General features: G+C 44.5%; 2 pseudogenes; both read left to right on the top strand.

Annotated features, from left to right (window-relative positions):
* Positions 1–1,494: 1,494 nt before the first annotated feature.
* Positions 1,495–2,128, top strand: LOC102843036 (annotated as a pseudogene).
* A 4,260-nt stretch (positions 2,129–6,388) lies between these two features.
* The window catches only part of LOC102843449, a 4,976-nt pseudogene continuing 4,406 nt past the window's right edge, over positions 6,389–6,958 (top strand).

A 6,958-nucleotide genomic window follows, 5' to 3' on the forward strand; every position in this document is an offset into this window, starting at 1 on the left:
TTTTACAGTCAGAGATAGATCGAACATGCAATCAAGATGCATTAATAATAATGGTGACTGGAATGCAAAAAATTGGGAACCGAGAAGAAGGATCAGTAGTTGGAAAACATGGACTTGGTGACAGAAATGAAGATGGAGATAGACTGATTGAATTTTGCACAATCAATGACTTATTCACTGCAAATACATTTTATAAGAAACATAAACATAGGTTATACACCTGATTTTCACCTGATGGTATGCATAGGAATCAGATTGATTAAATCTGTAGAAAGAACTGCTGGAGAGCTCAATATCAGCTGTGAAATAACCTAGTAGAAAAAGAAAATAAAGTGACAAAGAGCAAGGATGTCAATTTAAGACTAAGAAGTAACTGACCCAAGTCACAGGAGTTTCTTTTACTTCATATGCATGTGAAAGTTGGACAATAAGTAAGGAAAATCAAAGGAAAAAACAAAGAAACAAAAACCAAATAAAATGCAGCCTTCAATATGGATTGAAGCTCAATATCAAGAAAACAGATACTTACCTTTGGGCTAATTGGCAGTATTGTGATGGATAGTGAAGAGACTGAGATTGTAAACAGCTTTCATTTGCTTGGTTCCACAATCAACAGTCTTGGCACCAGCAGCCAGGATATTAAAAGACATGTTGCATTGGGAAAGTCTGCTGTCAGTGACCTCTTCAAAGTACTGATGAGCAATGATGACAGTCTAGAGGCTAAGGCATGCCTGATACTGGTCTTTGCAATCACTTGCTCTGTGTCCAAGAGCTGAATGGTGACTAGGGATGATAGAAGGAGAGTTGATGCTTTTAAGCTGTGGTGTTGGAGAAGAGCATTGAATATACCATGGACTGCTAAGAGAAGGACCAGGTTCATCTTAGAGAGGGTGAAATCAGGCTGCTCCTGGGAGGCAAGGATTCTGAAGCTTCATCTGACATACTTTGGACATGTTACAAGGCGGGATCAGTCGTTGGAGAGGGACATCATGCTTGGGAGGGGGGAGGGACAGTGCAGGAGAGGAAGACCTTTGATGAGATGGATTGATTCAATGACTGGGGTAATGGGGGTAGGTGTGTCAGAGACACTAAGGTTGACACAGGATAGAGCAGGGTTTAGGACTGTTGTACATAGGGTCACTATGAGTTGCAGGCAACTTGATGGCACATAACAACAACAACATACATCTGAGAGCTGGACAGTGAAGAAAGATGACAGGAGAATAATTGGAGCCTTTGAGCTGTGGTGTTGGAGAAAAGTACTGAATATTTCGTGGAAAAACAAAGACCAAACATAGATATATCTTGAGAAAGGTGTAGCCAGAGTGCTCCTTGGAGGCAAAGATGACAAAGCATTGTGTTACATACTTGGCCGTGCTTCTAGGAGAGGCTAATCCTTGCAGAAGGGCATATTGCTTGGAAAGGAAGAGGGTCTTCAGTATCAGTAGATACACAATTCCAGCAGCATGGTGTCACTGATGGCATCCAAACCTATGCCTGGCTTCTGCCCACCTGCTGAAACTCTACTGCTGGGAGCAACCCTATTATCTGAACTCGATGGAGCTCTTCCCGCAGAGTTCCTATCAGACTGAGATTGGACAGACCTTGGACCTCGTCACTGAACCCCAGGGCAGGGTGGATGGATCTTAGCAGATTCATTGAAAAGAGGTACAAATCCGTGGTCAAGTACAAGACAGCTTTCTATTCTTTTACCTTCCTGTAGCTGCTCTGATGTATATGGTGGGCACTGATGGTGGGAAGAAACATGAAGATCCTGCTAGAGATGGGCAACTTCTTTCAGATTCAGGATAATTACCTTGATCTTTTTGTGACCCGATTGTGACAGGCAAGATTGGTGCTAAAATCCAGGAAAAGAAATGCAGCTGGCTGCCAATTCAGTATTTACAGCAGGCCTCTCCAGAACAAGGCCAGATTCTGCAGGACAATTATAGGCAGAAGGAGTTGGAAAAAATGGCCCTGGTGAAGGCACTGTGTGAGGAACTGGAGCTTCCAGCTCAGACCAAGCATATGAAGAAGAGAGTTAAAGCCACCTACCGGGGCTAATCGAGTAGCACACTGCTCCCATGCTCCAGCCATCTTCCTGGGACTAACACACAAGGTCTACTAGTGGAAAAAGTGATCCTAAACATGGTGAGGGTAGGGAGGGGAGGCTCTTAATATGTTATTGTTGTTGTCATTGTTATGTGCCATTGAGTCACTTGTGACTCATAGCAATCCTATGTATAACAGCCCTATATCCTGCTCTATCTTGTGCCAATCTTTTTGTCTCCAACACACCTACTCCCATTACCCCAGTCACTGAATCAATCCATCTCATCAAGGGTCTTCCTCTCTTGCACTGTCCCTCCACCCTGCCAAGCATGACATCTTCTCCAAAGACTGTTCTCTCCTTGCAATATGTCCAAAGTATGCCAGATGAAGCCTCAGAATCCTTGCCTCCAAGAAGCATCCTGGTTTCACCCTCTCCAGGATCCAGAACCTGTTTGTTCCCGTAGCCGTCTCTTCCCCAGCGCCACAGCACCATTTCTTCTATCATCCCTAGTCATTGTGCAGCTTTCTTATGCGTTGCAAGTGATTGCGCAGACCATGGCCTGTATCAGGTGCACCTTAGTCTCCAGACTGACATCCTTGCTCTTCAGTACTTTGGAGAGGTTTCTGATAGCAGACTTTCCCAATGCAATTCATCTTTTAATGTCCTGGCTGCTGGTGCCAAGACTGTTGATTGTGGAGCCAAACAAACTGAAGTTGTTAAAACCTTTTCATCGTCTGTCATGATGCTATTGGCCCAGTGGTGAGAATCTTTGTTTTCTCTATATTGAGTTCAAATCCATATTTAAGGTTGCAATCCTTGACCTCCTGCAGTAAGCACTTCAGGACCTCCTCAGTTTCAGCAAACAAGGTGGTGTCATTTGCATAACACAGATTTTGATGAGTCTTCCTCCACTCCTGATGTCACACTCCTCCTCATACCGCCCAGGCTCCTAGATAATCTGTTCGGCATATAGATATAAAAAGATATGGAGATAGGACACATCCTACACCTTTCCCAATTTTGAACCATGCCATGTTTCCTTGCTTTGTTCTCATGACTGTCTCCCGGTCCAAGTATAGGTGTTGCACAAGTACTATCAAGTGTTCTGGGATTCTCATTTTTGTCTTCAGAGTTAGCCACAGTTTGTTGTGATCCATAAAGTCAAGTGCCTTTGCATAGTCAATGAAACACAAATAGACATTTTGCTGGTACTCTCTACTTTCAGCCAAGATCCATCTAACATTGCCTATAATATCCCTTAGTACTGCAGCTTCTTGTAAACCCAGACTATACTTCTGGCAGTTCTCTTTTTATGTGCCGTTCCAGTCATTTTTGGATAATTTTCATCAGAATCTTGCTTGCATGTGATATTAATGATACTGTTCAATAATTTCCACACTCTGTCACATCACCTTTCTTGGAATGGAAACAAATACAGCTAGATCTCTTCCAGTAAGTTGGCCAGGTGATTGTCCTCCAGATTTCTTGGCACCACTTAGCACATCCAGGGCAGTATCTGTTTTTTAAATATGTCAGTTGGTATGCTGCCAATTCCTGGGGCCTTGTTTTTTGTCAATTCTTTCAGAGCAGCTTGATCTTCTTTCATCTTCACAGGGTCTTGTTCATACATTGTTTTATGAAATTTTTCTATGTCTGTGAATTCCTTTTGGTATATACTCTGTATATTTTGGTATATACTCTGTATATTTTTTTCTGTCTTCTCTAAATAATCCTGGGTCATTTAATCTTCTGCCCAAAGCCTCCTTAAGTATTGCAACTTGAGGCTTGAATTTATTCTTCAGTTCCTTCAGCTTAAGAAATGCTGAGTGGGTATGGCCCCTTTGATTTTCTGAATCCAGTTGTGAGAGAGAGAGGGAGAGGGTGAGGAAGTGAGGGAGGAAGGTAGGCAGGGAGAGAAGAAAAAGAATAGAGATAGGAGAGAGGAGAGGGGAGAAAGGGAAGAGAAAAGAAGGGAGAGATGGGAGAGAGGGGAGAGAGGGCAGGAGGGGAGAGATGGAAGGGTGCAGTGGGGGGCAGGGAGAGAGAGAAGGTATAGGGTTAGTAAAGGAGAGGGAGACATTCAGTGAGATGGATTTACACAGTGACTGCAGCAAAGGGCTCAAGTATGTCAGAGATGATGAGGATGTCACAAGATAAAACAGGTTTCAGATCTGTTGTTCATAGGATTGCTATGCATTGTACTTGACTTGACAACTACTAACAGCAGCAATCAATTAGTGTTCATTCTCTACTCCTGCTGTCTCCACATCCTCTCCATAACCATTATGTTTTTAGATTATAGTCTATACAGTATTTGCCCTTTGTTTACTGAGTTATTTCACTCAGCATAATGTCTTCTAGACTTATTCGTATTGTGTAGTGTTTCACATTGGTTTCCAGTGTTCCCTATAGTATATTGTGTAAATGTATCACAATTTCTTTATCCATTAGCTTGTTGATGGGCCCTTGACCTGCTTCCATCTCTTTGGTATTGCGAATAATGCTATAAATAATAATTTAAACATAAGTATACTAGTTGTTGTTGTTGTTTAATGCCGTCGAGTCATAGACAACACATAGCAACCCTATGAACGTGTTCAGGCTGTTGCCTGAGCACTGTTCATACATTGAGTTTCCAAAGGCAAGCCATTTTGGAAATGGATGCCGCTCCTACTTCCAGGCTTGATTTAGTCGGGAAGCTCCAGCCAACACTGTCCACCATGGGTGCTCATTACCACGATTGGCACATCACTGTCACAGGCTTCAGCATCACAGCAACCACGAGTTACCTCTGTACAGCAACGCACAGACCAGTGCTATACCACCTAGAAGAATGTTTGACAGGAAGACAATTTGAACCTGGCCGAGGGCCACAGATGACAGTCACCCACCTTCGGCTTGGTAGCACAGCTTCCTTCCACTAGGCCAACGTAGCTCTCTCTTGGTCGTCATCATTGTTGTTGTTGTTTAATGCCGTCGAGTCGTAGATGACTCATAGCGACCCTATGAACAAACGGCCTGAGCACTGTTCGTACATAGAGTTTCCAGAGGCAAGCCATTTTGTAAGTGGATGCCACTCCTGCTTCCAGGCTTGATTTAGTCGGGAAGCTCCAGCCAACACTGTCCACAATGGGTGCCCATTACCACGATTGGCACATCACTGTCACAGGCTTCAGTAACACAGCAACCACGAGTTACATCTGTACAGCAACGCACAGACCAGTGCTATACCACCTAGAAGAATTTTGACAGGAAGACAATTTGAACTTGGCCGAGGGTCACAGATGACAATCACCCACTCAAAATCTAGGGCAATCATTAGACTCACTAGCCGAGGTCGTATTACAACATCAAAGGGCGTTGAACCTTGTTGTTTGTTGTTTTTGTTTGTTTTTGCAACTTTGGGGTCTCTGCCAGGCCTGGGGTGAAAAAAATGTGGTTGCTATGCCAATAACTCGGGCATAGTGAGGGACAGTTTAGCCACGATCTGAAAGAAATGAGAGGACCGAGCTCAAGTTTAAGAGCAAAATCACAATTGGTATGAGTCCCTGTTCTCTTGATCTCCCTGGCTAACGACCCTAGTATCAGCCTTAATCGGGCCATTTCTGCTCATCCTAGCAATCTTCACACCTGGACCATGTGCACTAAACGCGTTAATTAAGTTTATGCAAGAACGCATATCTGCAGTCCAGCTTACGGTCTTGCAGACTCAATATGAGCAGCTGGATCCTATAGGCCAGGATCAGAAACTTGCCTGGGCCCAAGATTTGGCCCGGTACAATAACTCAAGGGGGGAATGAAGGAAAGGGATGAATCCCTGTTTCAGGAGTCCGGAGGAGACCGTCCCCCGACCCCATAAGCCTAGCCAGGATTCAACCTTGAACAGGAATTATTAACTCCAGAAGTAAGCACGGGCACCCTAAAAGTTCTTAGCTTTAGGAGCAGAGTCAATTCCGAGGCGCCGGTCAGTCTCCGGGACCCTGAACCTTATCAGGCTAGAGGTAAATAACGAACAAAGTTAGGGGTTCGCTGAAAAGCAACTCATGAAGCACAGGTGGGAGGGGGCGAGCGAGATAAGCCCGCCAATCAGAAACCGAGCCTCAACCACCACTCACCTTCCCAATGACCCCGCCCTGAGGGGATGACACCAGAAAAGCCTTAGAAGCAGGAAGTGGGCGGGATCTGGGTCTCTCACTTCCTCGAGCGTGCAGGGTTGGTATGCGGGGAATGGAGAGCCTCTACATAGAGGATAAATTCGTTCGTTGTATACTGCGGACTTTGGCTGAACTCTTTTTGGGGCACTGCCGTCAGGCATCACAACACCCCTTCGGCACCATGTCCTGTGTGCATTATAGATTTTCCTCTAAACTTAACTATGACCTGGTCACCTTTGAGGGGCTCCACATCTCCCTCTGCGACTTAAAGAAGCGGATTATGGGGAGAGAGAAGCTGAAAGCTACCCGCTGCGACCTGCAGATCACCAACGCGCAGACGACGGAAGAATATACTGATGATAATGCTCTAATTCCCAAGAATGTATCTGTGATTGTGAGAAGAATTCCTATCGGTGGTGTCAAACCTACAAGCAAGACATGTTATAAGTCGAACGGAACCAGTGATGGGAACATCAAAAGCAATTGATGACTCTTCTGCATCTATGTCTCTGGCCCAGCTTACAAAGACTGCCAATCTGGCTGAAGCCAATGCTTCTGAAGAAGGTAACGCGAAAGCAATGATGTCTCAATCTGACCATGAATATGACCCAGTCAGTTACATGAAGAAACCATTAGGACCACCACCACCGCCTTCTTACACTTGTTTCCGGGGTGGTACAACAAATGGGGATAAGAACTTTCAATCTGGTCCTAGAATTAAGAAGAGCACTGGAATTCCTAGAAGTTTTAT

Source organism: Elephantulus edwardii, unplaced genomic scaffold, assembly GCF_000299155.1.
Source record: "Elephantulus edwardii isolate Elephantulus edwardi_28Jun2011 unplaced genomic scaffold, EleEdw1.0 scaffold00150, whole genome shotgun sequence".
Classification (NCBI taxonomy): domain Eukaryota; kingdom Metazoa; phylum Chordata; class Mammalia; order Macroscelidea; family Macroscelididae; genus Elephantulus; species Elephantulus edwardii.